Raw genomic sequence first — 20143 nt, forward strand, 5'->3', positions numbered from 1 at the left:
TTCCTTGAAAGTGGGACAAAAAAAAAAAAAGAAAAATTATTTAAAAAACAAAGGTTACAGAGTTCATATCAAGTATGTTACCTAACAGCCATTACAGCTCTTATGTTAATCAGCCTTTTTCTGTTTCTACAGCAAAAAGGGAAGAAAAAGATAAACGGCAGAACAATTTCCTGTATTTAGTCTATTTGTATCTATAGAAAAGGCCCTTTTCCCCTTGTTCTTCTTGGTGTTAGAAAGATGTTGCTATGATGTTAGACTGCTAGGTCTGTGCACCTTAAAATGACCTTTATGCTGTTGGTTACGGTTAGCACAGTCACTAGGTTCCTTGCCATGGTCAGTTCAGTACATATAGCAATTACCTAGCTCTTTTCTTCACCTCTACTCAGAACATAACATCCAGTCACTAAAGTTGAACATGTCTTTGCACCTTACAAGGTATCACAGCAGGCTGTTTCTTCTTGCAGCTGATATTCTTTTTCTTATATCATATACACGTGGTTCATCCTTTACTAGTGTGTGGTGTAAGGAGATGCCTGTTGATCTCAGCCTGGCAATTAAACACCCTGACAGAAAATTGACAGCAGTATCCATTGGATGCCCTAGAGTGGCTGGCTAGCAAGGATATGCTATGATCTTACATGATAGTTTTACTGAGAAGGCGCTGTCATTTTTCATGTTCACCGTAAACACTATGTCAGTCCTCAAGGCCTGGATGATGTCAGATGCTGAACAAAGAACAGTTGTCTTGGATGTAGTCAGGGAATGCTGAGTAGTACTCAATCTTTGAAGAGGTAATTAATACATTTAACTACTGTTAGGGCACCAGTTATTCCATGGTCACAGAAATTGCTCTCATTTGTTCTCCAACATGTCTTTAATAGAGAAATACATAGCAGGAATAAAATGAAAAAAAATTATTTGCCTTTCCTCAGCCAGAAGAAGAAGGGCCATACTGACAGCCAGTGAAGTAACCCATCCATTTATGAGTAACATGCCCTCATTGTAATGAAGTTCAGACTGATCGTGGATACAAGAGAAACATCAGACGATGTTGAGTGAAATAGACTCTTTGCTAACAAAAATGTGATGAGAAAAGCATTTCTTCAGTATTGCCTCCTAATTAAACTCCAAATTAAGACTCAATTTTTGCATTTCAAAACCCTTCAGAAGATCAGGCCAGACAATCTCAGATGATGTTTTCCCATGGCCTCATTTCTTGAAGAGCAGGGGAATGTATGGGAAGAACCCATCAACAGACGCTTGTAAAACAGCTTCCCAGATGACACAAAAAGACCTTTTAAACTCTGTAATAAACAGACATAGCATAAAAACTTCATAGATGCACAACTATGCTGAAAGATCTGTTAAATCTGCCATTTTTGCAGCATGCCTTTCAATACAAAGAGTTTTATCAAAAGGAAAAATAAATCTCTTTTTTAATAGTCATTCATGCTACATTATATAGATCACAATGGAGCCTGGCCTCACTTGTCAAAACAATCAAATCAGATAGTGAAAAGCTTAGTCAAAAATTGGGGGAACTCTACAAATGTGCAAATAGAGTCACAGGAAAAGAGAAAAAGAGAAACTGCCATAAGAGCTGTCATGGGGAAACAGTGATTGATGTTTTGTGTAATGGAACACAAACCTCATACTAAGTAATAAGTACTCAGTCATCATCCCACTAATTACTCAAACTTCATTACAAAGAACACCAGGGCCACAATTAAATATTGTATATTACCCCTCATTCTAATTACATAGCCTTTTTAGTTGCATTGAAAAAGCAATACATTATTTAATTATTTTCATTTAATGTATTTTAAAGCAATATTTAAAAACCTCATCCAACACTGCAGGGATTTTAACAAATCACTAAAACCACTATTCATGTGTACAGTAGCAGTGCTGTAGCTACATAAAACTGGCATCCATTTCAACTTGATTTATAAAAATCAAACTTGAAAACCCACTGGCTTAAAAGGTCCTGACTCTGTCTGCCAGAGCTTTAATAGGGTTTCACAGATGTAAGCCAACTTTAATTATATCCCTAAACTGTAAAAATACATCAGGAGCAAATCCTGGGCTCTTCTCTCAAGAGTTTTCAGAAAAAAAGCAACTTCGTCAGAGAGCTCCACTGAGACACCTTGCAGATGCTGTTCTGGTTGCTTTACTTCCTCTGGGGAAGATAGAGTGCACGGGTCTGAAAGGTCTCATTGCTACAGATACAGGCCTAAGGATTTTTATTGCTTACTAAATGCAAAGGATGCTGATGAGACAGACAAGTGGGAGGGAGATGCAGCTGATTTAGTTGTTGCTCATTTTTCTAAACTGCTCTGAAACACAGTGGTGGTTTTTGTGCCTGCGAGCACGCCAGGGGATTCCCATGCTGCTCATCTAACCAAGATGAGTGGGTTCATAAATGAGATCACAGAATCAGAGATAAGTTCTACGGACTGAAGGATCCAAGTGTCTAAGGCTGGAAGACAAAATATGTGATAACACATCAGCTTCCTTTTTGTTTCCAATGGAGCTGGAGATTCAGGAAAAGCTGCGTATATGAACATGTCTTATCTGAGTGAACAAGACACAGTAGGACTTTAACTTTGGAGAGTTTTCAGTAAATTTTGCTGGAGTTGTAACTTCACAGCCAACATTTTTTTCCAGCTATCTCAAACCCTATGGTCTTCAGATAATGCAAAACTATCTATCTTGACATTTAGTGATGGCAAGGATAATCTGAAAGAAGTAGACTGTGTATTTAATCAAACAAAGGTTATTTAATGGTGTCATCTTTTTTAGACTACTTGCTTTCATTAGCTGTGACCATATGGAGCTCACAGATGGCAAATAAAACAGTGACGTCCTGTTCAAATAAGAAGAGTATAAGAACGGTAAATAAATTGCTGGCAAAATCAAGATGAATGATGCATGTGATATATATGATATATGTCAGAGAGGACTCAAAATGTCATGTAACACTTGAGTCTGGAATGGTTTTCAGTCTGAACATCAGGAGCTGTTAGATTGACATGGGAGAATAACTTTAGAGATTAATTTTAGGGAGGAAGAATAACCATTTAGGTCCTTGAAAATGTGAGAATGAAGGCTTCTTTCCACTCATCAGCTCTATTCCCACTTTGGTCCTTCCATACTGGGTTTTCTCTTTTCTCCCTTCTCTGAGGGTGCTGTCAGGGTCACTTTCTTTTTATGTTTTTATCAGACCCTTTCATGTCTCATAAGGAAGGATTTTTCACTGCATTCAGTATTGCATCCAACTGGACAAGGAGACTTTTTGTGAGCAGCAGGATCCATTGTTTCTGTCTAAACCCAGAGACACAGTGAAGGATGAGCTGTACACCAGTTCTGTTGCATCGGTTCTCCATGAGTTAAGCAGAGGGAGTAGGATTTGAGGACCACGAAGCCAAAATAAAATTCTTGCTGACTAAACTTGAATGAGTATTTACCCTTGTCTCCAAAGTTTTAACAAAACCTGCTTATTAAGGTATATTACCTGGTTCATATGAAGTTGCTGAATATGGTTGTGGCAAACAAACATAGCACGTTAGGATGTTCTGGTGATGGGCTGAAATACCACAGGCAATGAATAGTTTCAGCAGACAACTTCCACCAGCTGAAAGGTATTTCTACTATTCACCATCTCCACAGCAAGACCACTGATCTTCATTTCTTCTAATGCAAAGTCAAGAAGGGGAGCTTAAGGCATAATTATTTATAGGCACAAGTGGTTTACATTTACCCACCTGATTTGAACAGAAGCAGACAATAAGTGACTCCAGGTGCCAGTTCCCCTGAGGAGGTGGAGGCAAACAGAGCTGCTTCTGGAAGAATCAGCTCCTACTGCCTTGCCCCTAAAACGCATACCTGAATATCGAAACCAGCTGACAATTAGAAGGCTCACTACACCAGCCACTGAGCTGAACAAGCAATATAAACATCCCCTAAGTCAGGTAAGCATCTGACTGCTTAGTGGTGATGCTTTATACAGCAGAAGAGCTTACACACAGATCTTATGCAAAGAATATGGAATATTGAGGAACTAGTGCTGTCTCAGACCCCTGAGGAGATACCAGATGTTTGAGGAAGCTAACAGAGATGGAGTTATTCTTGCACAAGAAGGCCAGTTGCATCTATTTTCCTCTTTTAACTTGAGGGTCTCCAGCTTAGTCTATCATGAAGCAAACTAAACTAGGTGAGTCTAGATGTGAGCATGTGTTTTTTGTTCTTTACTTTTCACTGATGCTTGGAATACTCATTTTGTTTTATATTCAGAATTTTAAAAATATTTTTTAAAAGTTTCAAGACTGCTATTAATCTAAATTCATCAATTGCATGACAGTAGTACCTGGTCATTGTTTAGATTTTTTTTTTTCTAATTCTACGGTAAGAATGAAGGATTGAAAATTTTCATTGGAGATAGGTAACGATACTGAGGCTTAACGCTTTGAATGATGCACTCAGAAAGACAGACAAAAGACTAGAGAACAATTCTGAATCTTCAGAAACAAAACCCAAATGTTACTAACTGGTTTTGTCCTGACTTGTAGGACTTTTTTTTTTTTTTTTCCTGTTTTACCTGGATAGCAATCTTTTTGAAGCAGTGATTGTATTCTTGTTTTAGCTTTGTGTAGCACTGTGCACTCTAAAAATCTGGGCCGATATGCCCATAGGTACTCTAATAATAGATGCAGTAACAGGAATTATGTTTTCAACTTTAAAATTCATTCTGATAAGAATGTGGGGTGGACAAAATTAATAAGACTAAGTATGAAAATTACAGGAATGCAGATATGCAATATTTAATAAAGGTTACTAAGTAATTTCTGCTTATTTTGTCAGACAAGTGAAAGATTTACATTTCCTAAGAAATGGTTAAAAGCAAACAGGGCTTAGCCAAGGGGATCAAAAACGTGAGGTGCCAAGAATGTTTCTTCTCACCATAACCCATTAATTCTCTTGGAGCTGGCATTATGCAAGACTTCCCTGGCATTCTTTAAGATATTCGGTGTTCAAATTAATTCTCCATTCAAAAGCATGAGCATGCACAATGGTGGGATACGTTGTCATTGTGCCATTCGATACTCACTCAAAAGCTGGATATGATCTGAATTAAGAAAGATCAGCTAGGAAAAGAATATACGCAGAGAGACATGGTATTTAGCAATTGCAGGCCAAATCCAGAATAGGATTTAGGTGGACTATAGATCCAAAGTCCAAAACTGCAACCTGAAATCCCATTGGTTAAGTGCTTTACACCAAAGGTCTCTAAAGGCCAGTAATTCTTTACTTCAAATCTGAAAACTCTCTAAGGTGTCCTTTCTCCACATATGTGCAGATCTACCTGGCCCTAATAGTCAGATCCCTTATTCCTTGTAATCATCCTTGGGATCTAGAAGCTTGTCAGAGGCACATAGTGTGGGTATACAAGTGAATGTACTGGCAGCCTGTATAGTATCCTGACAAAAATATAATAGCTCATTTCTTGTGGTTTTATGAGAGACATGGATTTGACAGATGGACCATTTGGTGGATAAGGGATTGGCTGGAGGAGACCCGCGGCAAGTGGTGTTCCTCAGGGGTTGGTATTGGTACTGGCCCTGTTCAACATCTTTGTCAACGACACGGACAGTGGGATAGGGTGCACCCTCAGCAAGTTTGCTGATGACACCAAGCTCTGTGGTGTGATCAACATGCTGGAGGAGAGGGATGCCATCAAGAGGGACCTTGACAGGTTGGAGAGGTGGGCCCGTGCAAACCTTATGAAGTTCAACCAGGCCAAGTGCAAGGTCCTGCACATGGGTCGGGGCAATCCTAGGCCCAAACACAGGCTGGATAGAGAGCAGCCCTGAGGAGAAGGACTTGGGAGTGCTGGTAGATGAGAAGGTCAACATGAGCAGGCTGCTGGCCACGTGCAGCCCAGGTGGCCAACCGCATCCTGGACTGCATCAAGAGAAGCATGGCCAGCGGGTGCAGGGACATGATTCTGCCCTTCTTAGAAATAACTCCTGACCTCTGCCTCTTTACAAATTTCGCACCTCAGAAATCACTAAGGCCATGTCTAGTCTCAGGCTCCTCCTTCTCCTATTTGAACAAGTAATTTACCTCAAAAAAACCCAGTGTGATCTGGGAACACTTTTGTATGTGAAAGAGCATCCTCTCTGTAGGCTTAATCAACAACCATTGAAGTTGGTGGAGAAAGTTCCCATTGATTTGAGTGGGAATTGGTTTGAAACTTTTAACCAGGTATATATCTTAATCAGAACAAAAAGCTGTTCCATGAGGTCTCTTGATTATATGAATAACTCTTGGCTATTTTACTGCAATACTGCTGCTTTTTGCTCAATTAAGCACAACATACTGAAATAGAAATTAGTCCTGATCGAGAGAGTTCACTGATGTCTGAGCTTTAATGAGACTCTTTTTGTGTCAAAAGGCCACTGCATCTTTTTTAACAAGGCATAAAAACCAATTCCAGCCAAGGCAGAAAAAAAAACATTTCAACAATCCCCAGGGAAGACTTTTCATCCTGGGAATAGTTTTAGAAAGATTTATGCCTCTTACTTTTTCATCAGTCCTACATGTCTACCACCAATGTACTAATCAGAAGTTTGGTTAATAAAGGTGATAGGGTGAAATTCAACTTCTTGAAAATATTTGAAGTCACCATCAGATGTGACTAGTTAGTAATCAGAGAACTATATCAAAAGCAGTAATTGAGTAGAAACATTGAAAATAAAACAATGATACTCCTGCTTTGAAGTGAATCCATTACCATAAACAAGAGGGTGGATGTAAGAGTTCATCTCAGGCTTCTTGAACAAAATATGTGATTTCAGCTTCTGAATCCTTTGTAGCCTGTAAGATGATCTTTGGTGCATAGATTTTTACAACATACCTGGAGAAAAAGTAGGAATAGCTTTTTCTGGAAAGGTCACCATATTTTATGTTGACTTTGGAAATATTTTCTGCAGGTGTACTACAAGATAGCTAGTACTATCATGAGGGAGGAAGATGTGCTCTCTGTTGGTGGCTGTGGCTTTTCCCCAGCAGACAGAGGACATGATTCTCAGAGTTCCTGAGTGTGACATCTATCCATGGCTGAAGTGAGCGATCTAACATTAGGGCATTATATAGCACAGAGGGTGCCAGTGACAAAACCCTGTTTGTCATGTGTGATGTATTTGTCTTCACATTTTTTAAGTGAGTGAGCCATCAGCCAAGGTGCATGAGCTGGGGAGGAGATTTTGGACAGTGAATAACAAAAGTCACGCATCAATTAAGTGCCTAGTTCAGTGTGGCAAGAAACACACCAGGTTGCCACCCGAATGTGTCTACCTCTCTCTGAGCTACAAGGAAGGGTTAGGGGTCCAGTTCCCTCAGGATGGGTAAAAAAAGAAACAGGAATGATGGATGAGAAAGCAATATACTCACAGGGTAGGAGGTCTAATACTTACATATGTCCTGATGGATGCCTTCAGGATAAGACCTTTCCTTTTCATCTCCAAAGGTCTGTGGCCTTTGTTGTAGCAAGGATTCCTGCTCCTCAGAAATTAGCTAAGGAATATGTCATTAAGGGTGTTTTGTTTTTTATTTCCAGAGGTGCGTGAGAGTCTTCACAAAGGGCTCAGCTATTAAAAGAGTCTGAAAATCAGGGAAGCTAAGAGAAGTCACTTGCGGAATTGTCTTCAGAGTTGAGGCAGAGCTTGCAGGTAGATCGAGCAGCCAGCTGCGGTGAGGAAAGGCCATGCTGCTTGGGAAGACTTCACCAGAAAAGCGCCAGAAATCGGTGGAGCAGAAGTCTTACCCCAAGAGGCTGCTCAGTTTACCCTTCTCAGGAGTCCTTACCACCTGCAGACCAAGCCCCTCACCGAATAACCACATCAAGAAAACCCATGAACACTGAGGGACTTCTGCTGTCCTATTTTCTGCCAGACCTTCATTATCACACTCATCACAATGAAGTGGTTTCGTGTAAAACTTCAGATATCCTTAGTTCACATGTACTGGCAGTACAATCCCAGTACAGACCCAATCAGTATGCTATTTTACTATTAGCTCTTTATAACAGCGCTTCTCCAAGTTTCTTGTCAGTTTAACTCTATGGTTTAATTGAGGCATTTTACTGATTTTTCACGTTGTATGTATGTATGCATTGTATACATGCAATCCTTTGTGTGTTATTGTGTACATAGATCTACTTTGTGGATTGAAGAATAACTTTAATACCTGCAACCCTGAAGTTTTTCGTCTATTCCTGGTTATATCCCAACAGTTACACACAGGCTTTGCTCAGGGTAGGTATCAGCAGATGTTGCGCATTGCACAACCAGTTGCACTTGCACTAAATTTACAGATGAGGCTGCACCATACTAAAGTCATGCTACTTATCTCCAGAGTTGGGAGATGATGGTGAGCATCCATCTGCACACACATGTCCATGTAAACACAGTGCGTAGCTGCCAAGTTTGAAATGGAAAATGGATTTAATACTGTGGGTACATCCTGTATTTCCCCGTAGGATTTATTTGGGCAGCAGGAGTGAAGGTAATGGGGAACGTGTGATGGTTTCCTTCAGCTGGAGACTCCATGACCTCATCGTGTTGGAGAGCTCCTGTAATACAAGTACATCTTTCTCACTTAAGGCCAGACCCTGGCTTTGCCTCGGGCTGTTGCTTAGAGGTGGAAGGTATTATAGTATACAATTTAATAGGGAGGAAAAAAAGGCGAATTAATAATGAAGTAGACTGAATTTTAACAGCACTTCTGCTCAGTTCCTCTCTCAGAGGATTAAAAAGATGGTACTGAGATGGTTTGTTAAACAAATCTGTTCATCTCCTGACCTTCACTGCTGCTGAACAATTTTCTGCTGCCATAGCCACCTCTCTCATTTGCAGAAAGATAAATAAAAAAATCTGTGCAGTAAGTTATAAAACAGGGTGCATTGTTTGAAGGAGACACGTGCACTTTGTGACACTCACAGCTGACCTTGAAGCACACAATACAGGACAAATGTAGCTGCAGGGAAGCCTACAGCTTGTCCTGCCTTAGTCACCGTCAGTGCGAGTCATGTTGGAATGCCTTCCAAGGCACTGTTTGGCTTGAAATAGCTTCACATTTTAGAGTCGCTTTGAATTTTCCTTTTTTTTTCATTTTAGACTTGGGTTAGTTTTCTGAAGTGTAGCACTGTATTAAAAGGATTTTCTGCCTGTCTTCTTCCCTGCTCTCTCCCCTCCCCACCAGCTACTCTCTTTTCCTCTTCCATTCCTGGCTCTGGATTATTGCGGTACTAGTATATATTCTTTAAAAAAGCTAGCAGCTGGCTCAGCCAAGCCCTGATCTTTTCCATTATTAGAATGTTTAAAGTCACTATTAGCCACAACAGAATGGTAGGGGAGGAGGTTATCTCACGGTCCTTTTGTGCAGCCTAAGATAATAAATTCAAAACCTGTAGATAGCAGCTCCTGTATAGGATTACACAAATAATAAAAAGGCCTGGGAATTCTAAATGAATAGTCAAACAGGTCAAAACATGTATGTGAAGAAAAATATCTGATGAAACCCCAGCCTTTGTCACTTTTTTTTTTTCTGTAGAAATAACAATTTTTTTTTTGGAATTGACTTTAAGGCCAATTCACTATAAATGCTGAGAGTAACAAAGAGATTTTCAGGAGCCCCGAGTCAGAATGCTTTTAATATAAATTTTGCAATCATTTCCATATCACAATATTCAGGAGTAAGTAGTCTATTGGACACAAAAAGGGATGTACCCATCCCTGCATGTCCATTAACACAACATGGTTGTCTGTGTGTTTCTATTCCTGGCCACATGAGGAAGAAATACCCCCGAGTCCCCATTTTGGGATGACTGTGTCCTGTCCTCCAAGCTCCTTCTGTTACAATGAATGCACGTGTGTATTCTAACCAATGATAATTCATTAACACTTATAAAACCACCTACATATATTTTTGCTAAACTCACAATAATGAATCTTTATAACTTGCATCTTTTCCGTGGCCTGTTTCCCTCACACTTCATAATGTCATTACTTACTAGGGCATCATAGAGGTCACAGTCCTGCAAACTGGTGCTTATATGCTTAATGTCACATCTGGACCTCATGTGGACCTGTCAACAAATGAGTAGTCTCAGATATGTGTGGTTATAGTACACGGACTTTTATGGACGTCTACACAAGGTTACTGTGCATTGCACAACAACAAATAAATAAAAGATCCCCAAGGTATACATGTGAAAAACAGCCCTCTCCTTTTCTATGAATGAGCTTTATTTGGTATGTCCTCAGTGTTAGCCTTTGCTTTATGAAGGTATAAAACAACTGGATTCTTTCCCAACATCTGGACTAAGTTCCAGGGGTCACCAAGGCTGTGGGTTTTCAATAGTGTAAATTCAATTTTAGAGTTTAAAATACCAGATCTGCATGCTGCCTTCACATGATGCATAGCACTGAATTAGTACAAGTTCACTCTGCCAGTTCAAACTCCTATGAAAATTTTGAAGGGGTAACTTTGTCCCATCATACATTCTGCTGAATCAGGTATCTGTCTTCATGCAGCTGACGTAGAGCCAGCTGAACCCTGTATAGTGTGCTCTGGCTAATCAAAAGAAAATGTAGCTGTGTCCTCACACCTAGCTAGGATATTTGTACCGTGAGTTGATCTAAAGCAAGCAGATCTGGTATTAACAGACAAGAAACCAAGGAGGTAGTTCAAAATGACGTTAAAAAATGGGAGACTTTCTCAGAAGCCTGCAGATGGGACCAAAAGGTCGGTCTGTTTTAGAAGCTGAGGAAGAAGCCTCTTTTCTCACCCTCAGGATTGGATGCCTTACCCAATATTTGGTGGTTTTGATGCTGATATTTGGTCACTCCTGGTAGAGTTCTCAGCCATTGCCCTAGGTTGCCACTGAAGCCAGCTCTGGCCACAGCTCTGGGAGCACTACAATAGGATGGGGAGCCCAGGAAAGTGGGCTACAAAAAAGCTTTTAAGTGAATAAAATAAAAGAGCGACAGGATAAAACTAAGAAGATCCTTTCACAATTGAAAACTATGGTAAAAACAGGGATTACAAGGAGAGTGTTAAATACAGTTGTATTATTGATCTTTACAGAGTTAAATATTTCAGTCTAGACATAAATAAACAAACCTTTTCAAAGTGAATACTTCTACTATTTCAGTAGACATCTCAAAATTAGTTATTTTGTTGCATCCCTAAGCACTTTTGCAGCAAATCTCTCCTACATGAAACTGACTGTGATCTTTTCCATTATCTAAATAAAATGGACACCTGATCAAATCCTGAAGTGTCATCTTTGATGGCTCTTTCATCAGTTTTCAAAGACGCGTGTTACTCATCCCTGTTGTGAGGACAGTGCGGGGAGGATGTCAGTGGGGAAGGATGTTGATCTTAAACCAAATTTCAGCAGTTGTCTTACTAGCTAAAGGCTGAATCCAAGCAGTCTCAAAGGGAATCAAATGTACCAGAATAAATCAGTGAAATTCTCACGCCTGAGGTACATTTGAAATGGAAGCAAACCGATTCATTGTAGCATTAGCACACACTTTAATTTACTGAATGTACAGATTATTTTTACATATATATGTATATATATGGGAGTTGGATTCGATGATCATTATGGCTGCCTTCGAACTTGAGATACTCTATGATTCTATGACAAGTATTTTTTGTTATATGCTGCCCAGTATTAGTGACTTCAATGAAAAAAGGTGTTCTATTGTATTATTGACAGGCATGCTCTTCTAGAGTTTTAGCTGAAATTTCTTTTGTATTTAAATAATAGCCTGGTTTATTAAGATTTTGCAGTGAGTTAGTTTATGTTAGTCAATTAATACTGTTGCTAGGGAGCACCAATAATGCTTTGGAGTTCAATTTGCTTAAGTGTGTTTAAATGGTTTTGCAGCAGGCTTGGAACAATTTGAATTACCTTCATGATGTTTCAGTTATGACAGTTTTAATGGACTTGCATTTTACTGACTTTTTGAATAAAGGCCATGAATGCCGTGGATTATTCCCTCATTTTTTGCACTGAAAAATCCATAAAGCTTAAAAACGGTGGAAGACATGACAATGATGATGACATGTCACTATTTCTTGCTTCTTTGCCATTGTCTGACTGCCCTTTCCAGAGTAAAACATAATTCCTTTCCCAGTCTTTTTCCCCCTTCTGTGTGCCCCAGGCTGGTTTTACTTCCATGTTTCAAGTCCTCCTCTTTTTAGTTGGAAAAAAATCCCTGCAGGAAACCTTCCTCTCTTCCTGTCCCAAATATTTCTTCACTTATTTTTTACATAGGATTCTTTATACAGAAATTAGTAAATAGATATATGTAAACAAGAGAGAAAGAACACCAGTGAGCTAACCTTTGATCAATGTAGGAAGTTAAACTATTTAAATTTATTTCAGTGACATCACGCATTATGGAAAGTGGGAATATAGAGATGTGTCTTTGACAGAAACAGCTTCCACATCAATAAAGTCACATTAGCTTGCTTTGGCTTAGATACTAGCCTTGTAGTCTTAAAGTCATTTCCTATTTTTAAATTAAAAATAAATGCTATATATCTTTGAGGCTTGTTTTAAAGGCCTCTAAAGACTGGAAAAATAGCTTTTATCTCCATGGACTTTGGACTGTCTTAGTGCTCAGGTTTTCTTACTGAATCCCACCAGAAATGTCAGTGCAAATCTGCCATAGATTTGCCAGTGGCCTTGATCTGCATAGAGTGTCAACTGAGAGAAGCTGAAATTAAGAATTGGAACAAAATGAGGCACTAATAGTAAAAAGGTTACTTTTCACACTTTTTCCAGAGAGCTTAAATACTGCAATATTACTTGAGTTTTCTGCAAGGCAGCTTCTAGTTGGACATGCATTTTTTTTTTTAATTGAACTTAAGATGAAACAAAAATATTAGGGACCTGCAATCACAAGGTGCAGCAATATTCACTAACATTATTGGTAGAACACTGGAACACGTTTCCCAGAGAGGTGGTAGAGGCCTCATCCCTGGAAACATTCAAGGTCAGGCTGGATGGGGCTCTGAGCAACCTGATCTGGTTGGAGATGTCCCTGCTTATTGCAGGGGGGTTGGACTAGATGACCTTTAAAGGTCCCTTCCAACTCAAACTGTTCTATGATTCTATGGTTCTATTACATCCTATAAAGAAAAACTATTATTGATTTTAACTAAAGTAATTTTTTTTTTGCCACAGTTGCACATTAAAGATACTATCTGAAAAGAAGAAGTCCATACTAGCTAGCTATTTCCATACTGAATTCTGAAGTAAGGTCTCTGAAGCATTTTCTAAGTTCTCTACCTTTTTTTTTTTTAGATAATATCCTCAACTTCTCTGGGTTGTGAAAAAACAGTGGCTAATCACCAAAGGTCAAGTTAAAGGTTACTTGGAAAAATGACATATTTAAGCCCTATGTTCGGTACCTATGTTCGGTAATATTTTATGTTAGCAAAATCTTGATAATTTTGCATGAGAAATGAATAAAAATCTGAAATTTTAGAAGTAACAAGCACTCCCTTGCTCACAATACTTGTCTTTTATCTCGGAGTTATTTGAGAGTAGTCATGAGGACATTAAGATCAGGCAACTTGTCTTGTAAGTCCTATAAGTCTTTTAGTGTAGGTAAAAAAACCCACAAACAAATCAAACCCAAAAAATCCAAACCCACAGCAAAAAGGAATCCTCAATTCTGTTTCAAGATCTTTAAAGGATCTTGAAGTCATTACAGGTGGAAAAATAGCTTGACTGTGAGAAGATCAATTTCATACTGCATTTATTTTGTTTCCCATAAACAAAGTTCTGCAAGCAACATGTTAAATATTTCATGATAGCAGATGCAAGATATGGTATTCAGCTAGTTTTATCCTCCATAAGCCGAGGGGAAAAAGGTCCACTCTGTGTTTTTACCTAGGGCAGAGACAGAACATGCAATGGTTATAACGCTTACAGAGCCTCCATGCTTTATATTACAATCCAACTTAAATGAAATTGCCCTGTGTTTTAACTACTAAACTTAAAATTAAGTTAGCTGCAGCATCATAAGTTTTTTTTTAAAAAAAAACAAAACCAAGAAACAGGTTCTGGTTTGAGATCTTCTCCTGCATTTTGAGGACCTTGAATAAAATGTGATTCTAGTGAAGTCAGTAACTTTATTGATTGTTAAAGAGGGCACACGCATAACTTCAGCGTCTTCATCTCTGTATAGTAACAAGATTCATCCTACCTGTCAGTGACAGAGGAAAAATGTATCAAAATCAGCCAAAGTAGTGAAGCTTGGTCTTCTCTTTCCTGCTGACAATGCCTCAGTGCTATCTCCTCTTTTAAGTGAATGTGGGCTTTCACTCCATAGTATCTTCTTTACTGGCATACGGATGACCATTTTTAGCATTTGGCACTTCATTTTCCTCTTGTGTTTAACTCAACAAATTCTGCCGTTGTCATGCTGTCATTACCTTCATTCCAGCTACCGAAACTGATATCCTATTCCTTATTTCTGAGTAGAGTCTACTCCTTTTCCTTCCATCTTTAGAATGTCTAGAAAAATTTCTGTTGTCTTTATCACTTACTAGCCATGGCTCCCTCAAGGACTCATTTCTGTAGTTAGTGGAAGGGAGGGAGATTATTTCCCATAGGGACTGTGCTTTACATTGCTCTGCCCTAACCATGGTAATATATATAAGGTAATATATATACCTCTAACAAGGTATAATATGTGCCTGACTGCCGATGAGGCTGTTACACCATTAAGGACTTCTGACAGTAAGATACAAAGTTCTACAAGTGTAGTGCAATTGGAACATTTCACTTAGCTTGAACTATTATAGATTTTTCACTGACATCCAGAATCTTGGCAGCTTTATTTTCAGAGCTATTTACAGTCCCCGAAGTGTAAAATAGATTATTTTATTGTATACTTTGGTATCATTTCCTTATTATGTACTCCTTGAAATTATTTTTCTGTTATGACATACTGAAGAGTAATAAGAATGTAAGTATCATTTTTATATTTCATTTTTACGACGATTTTTGTATAACCAATTTGTGCTGAGATAAATACCAGATTAATAATAATAAGGATATAATGTTTCACAATGTTGTATTGCTCTGTGTATAAAAAGACCCTATACTGCCCAATTCAAAATAATTCAGTTTCTCTGGCCTTTGTTGTCAAAGTATTCTCCAGTGCTTTATCAGATAGCACCACTTCCCCCCCCCCCCCAAAATCTTGCCCACTCTCCGCTTTCAGTAACTTTTGCTGGTTGGTAAAGCTTGAGGCTCCGTCCCTCCTGTGTCGGCTGGGTGTCCAGGAAGCTGAACGGAATGTCCACCATTTGCTGGGAGTGCTGGGAGCAGAATGAAAGGCTTCCTTCTTTATTGCATGTGCCTTTACAGCGACCAGTGCACAGGTTGTTTCTATGCCAGAGTGTGACTTTTTCAGCTTATTTTGTAGGTATTATCAATATTATTCAAAGTTGTTGTTGTTTGGGGAATAATGACTTAGCTGATATGACTGATATGACACAGAAAATAACGGAAATGAAGAGAAAATACTGATTCTCTGAATAGGAAGATATCTTCTGTGAAGTAATGGTGAAAAATACCTCGCCTGGTTTTTATACCATATCTTAGAAAAGACAGTAAAGATGCCTCACACTTTCCTTCCTAACATCATTTTCAGTTGCCCATTCCTGTGACAATATGTATCTGTTAAGGCTGATTTTCTTATGCATCGTCTCTCACTCAATTTTGAAGTGTCAACAAAGGCAGATTAGACATTGTAGTAAAGCTTAATTTCTCTGTCTTGTTTTCAGCCTGTAACCTGATGGTTTAATTTGGTGTTGAGTGGTTTTGTTATTGTGAGAAATAGTGACTAATTATTCCTTATTCACCATTTCTGTATAATTTTAAAATTATATATGTAAGACTATTATTTTATATTGAGTTTCATGTTATGTTCCTTTAGCATTTTTAATATTATGTCCTGCCTCAGTCTTCTCTTTTCCACTTTAGTCAGCCCTAGTCTATTTTTTTTACTTCTCTTTCAGTCATGTGGTCATCCAAGTTTCCTTTATTTGATTTTTTTTTTTTCTAGTTCTCCTGTATTAAAGTAGGGATTACCACCTGTAGACTTATACATATCTGTTTCAAACAGACATTCTCAATCACTTCAGGTCATTAGCATAAATGACGGTAACTAGCATCTGTCAGTCTAAAAATGTCTGAATAGAAATACTTTTTCCCTGTTTTTGTTACTTTGCACTGATGCAATCAAAGTCAGGACACCAGTGTGGCTGGGTAGCAACTGTGCATCTGAGTAGTAACTCCAAACTTCACCAAGTGTGGTTGTCTGAAGTAGAAGTGAAGGTTCAGGGGCTGGAAAATCAGAGACACAGAACATCACATATCTTTAGGCGTCTCATCTCTCCCAGAAGACTCCACTAGCTGTGCTCTCTGGCGATCCCAACAGGAATGAAGCAGGATTGTAATACTGCCCTGTGCAAAAGCCTGAAAACGCTCAACTAACCTACATGTTGAAGTGGCTGATAGCCTCTGTGTGGCTCTGGATTGGGCTGCACTCTGCATAGATGACATCCTAATTAAGAATAAGGTAAGGAGAATTTAAAAAATCAACACCACAACCAAACAAGGTACGGCAGGTACTAGGCAGAGGGCTGAGTGGGTTTGGAGGTCCTACAGAGTGGATGCAAGAAGCTCATTTTGGTTATTGGCACAGAGAGGGATCCAGACAGGTTAGACACAATAAGGTCCACTTCTTATGTTAGCCCCTGGTGTCTTCTGACAATGTATCTGTAGACCATAACTCGCATGGGCTTTGAAGTACAAACTAGCCCTCCATCCTCCAGTGTCACGTGCATGCAAGTTAACTTGCTGATAGCCCTGTAGGAAGTGTTTAAGTGGCCCAGTGGGCCTCAGCTATGCAGCTGCTATTGAAAGCAGTGGTGCTGATTTTGTCGTGGGAACACAAACAGCTCCCATTCAGCCATCTGAAAAATGCAGACATGGAAAACACAAGAGGAATGAATGGTTGGAATTATTTTATGTCCCTTGAGCACCACCTTACAGGTAGGAGTGTGTCCACTCGCTGTTTCATGTAGGCTGTACTGATTTACATAAACTTTGGACTATATGGCTATCAGAGACTTGGCTGCTAAGTCTGATGTTTCTGTGAGAACACCGTGATTCACTGGAAAGATGGGTGATACTCTTCCTAGTTTGAATAGTCGTGTGAGCCCATAGGTGCAACAAACTGCGCATCTTGTTTGTAAACTCCTCTCTCATTTTGGGAAGGCATTATGTCTACAGCCAGCAGTGACGCCTGTCATACTGTATTCTATGCCATGTGTAGATGATACCAGGTAGAGTTATCTTCCTGACAATGTTGGTAATGGATAGCCTTGCTCTTCTAAAGTGGTTAGCCAAGATTCTTACTTTATCTGTTTCCACAGCATCTCACCAGACATTTCTTGACCAGGCAATCCAAAATACTCCTTCCACCCTGTGTCTTCCTGTGGCAGCAACTTCCATTACCAAGAGGAGCCACGCTGTTGAAGTGGAAATAAAACCAGCTCTTCACAGCTCTTGACAGTGGCTCAGTGCATAGGAAGGTTTTTCAGTCCATTGCAGTTAATGTCATGTTTCCAGCCTGATAGTCCCATCACAGTGTGCTTCTAACCTAGAGGTGTTGCAGGGTGGATGCATCCTACCACTATCCCTGCAAAGAAATGATGTTCCAGCTGGATTGTGTCTCATGCTTCAGAGTATCGAAAAGCTCCAAGACAAGGGTATTCTGGGCTGCTGGTCAGGTAGAAGTCTGAGAATTGTTGCCATCTGAACTGCAATGCTGAACTGCAAGAAGGAGGGCCTAAAGTTCTCACTCAGGTCATAGGAATACCAAAGTCCTGCACTGCTGATAGACGGCAACACACTTCACACAGGCAGCAGGGAAGACAGTAAGGAAGTTGGATGGTGGATGTGACAGGACTGGTATAAAGGTGCTAATAGCAGTGTGAACACAGCTGGGTGTGCTGACACTGAAGCTGTGCGAATCCAACTGGTAAAATCTCAGTAGTCACCTACAATAGCAACGGAAATGCAGATATAGAGACATTCGTGGCAGCTGGATCAGACTTGTGCTTTGTGTGAGTGTAAACTGAAGCTTTTAAAAATAGTAACAGATAATGTTTTGAGAGCATAAGTAAGTAATGGAATGGATCAGTTAACAGAAGTATTATCAGTATAAATGGTAGGAGAACAAGTTAATGCACTTACTTTTGCTCCAAATTAAACCGTATCTTTATGTACATAGAATTAAATGTGTGCACAAGCTGTTGCTAGAAGACTGGACATTAACACTTAAATCTATCCATGTATTTTATTTTCAGGTGCAATTCGATATAACTGAGCCACTGCACAGGCTTTCATGGACTCCATTAGCCTCTCAGCCAGGGATCAGAGAGTCATCCGTAAATTGCCATCAGTCAGTGGCTGTGGCAGTCAGACCTCAAGAATGTAACTGAGATTTAAATACTGTCTGTGATAATAGCATCCATGGTTTTGTGTAGGCTGTCTGCAGGGGTGGAAAAGTCCAAGCTAATAGGAGATTATTTTTATCTTCGCCTGAACAACATAATAATTCTTCCAGTGTCATGTTTATTGAAATGCAGATCAAAATGAAGTAAATAGTTAAAAGCACAAAATATGAGTCACTAGGGTTAGGAGGCAATAGAGGCTTACTTTTGTTAAAAAGCCCTGAAAAATAAAAGCAAATCTTAGAACAATTCAGAGCATCATTTGGCAATGACTGAGATAATGCCATGTAGCATCCTCTCAGCTCTTGCTTTTTGTGCAAGTCTGCTGTGTGCTTCAGCCTGAAGGCAGAACAAGCAGCTTTCATTCACCCCTCCTACACTGTGTGGGACTGTCAAATGGCAGCCCTTGAAAGTAATCATTATTATGACATAATGAAAGGGTTTTTTTTTTTTAAAAAAAAAAAAAGGAAAGCAACCATTAACAACTTATTCAAGTTGATATTTCTGCCATTTTCATTTAAGTGTTGCTTCCTCTATGGCAAGTATAAAGATTCTTGAATTAAAAAATGCTTTAATGTGCACATTTTACACCAAACAATATATTTTTTGACTGAACCCTTTCCCCACTTGCTGGAAAACTGAAATGATTTGATGTAAGTGTCTAGGATGAAAAAGCACAGCATGTACCCATTCTACAATTCCGATTATCTAACACCCACATTTAATAAATATACCCTTTATTTAATGGCAGGCTTGATTTTTAAAAAATGTGTTTAAGTTTAGTTTGAATTCAGGCAATGGAAACTGCCTTGCTTTATTAGAATAAAAGTGAGGGGTTTTTTGCTTGGAAGAAATTTTGCAACAATCAAGTTTTGTTAAAAATCTAAAAGTTTTCTGTATTTTTCATGCAACTCAGGAATGACTACTGTAGATCTAAGATCCCTTCTAACATGTCTTTATTATCTTCTTATATTCAAGATTTGCTTCAAACTTTAAGCTTTTGGGTCTTACAAAATGTTTCCTGGAAAATCTTGGTTTGGAGTACAGGTATGTTAGGCCATGTGGACCAACCTTTGATACTCACTTGAATTAGTCATTGGGTAAAGTACATTGCTATTTAACATGAGAAAGAGGGTAAGAATTTATTCCCCACTGGAGGTTTGTCCACATTTATCCAAATTCACAGTTGGATTTTCTAAGGTTTTTATTCTAACTGAAGCCTCAGTTTTGCAATTCATATTTGGTAAAGCTCTTGATGATGAATTAGGTTTTAAATGCTTGCTTAACAGCTGCTAAATGGAACCTAAGTGTACATATAAGTAGTTTCCTAGATAGGTTTGCACCTAACCACTTCTTTTGAAACTTTAAAGAACAAAGACTCAAATCACAGTAACTGGCATAAATTTTGCTTATACTGTTCTTACCAGCTTCATCTGATTCCAGTTATTTTATTTCACTTTGAGCATACATACATATATGTTGATAATAAAATGTTAAAGTACATCCAATTTGGAGAATAATTATA

The sequence above is a fragment of the Chlamydotis macqueenii genome, chromosome 1, assembly GCF_036417535.1.
Source record: "Chlamydotis macqueenii isolate bChlMac1 chromosome 1, bChlMac1.mat, whole genome shotgun sequence".
NCBI lineage: Eukaryota > Metazoa > Chordata > Aves > Otidiformes > Otididae > Chlamydotis > Chlamydotis macqueenii.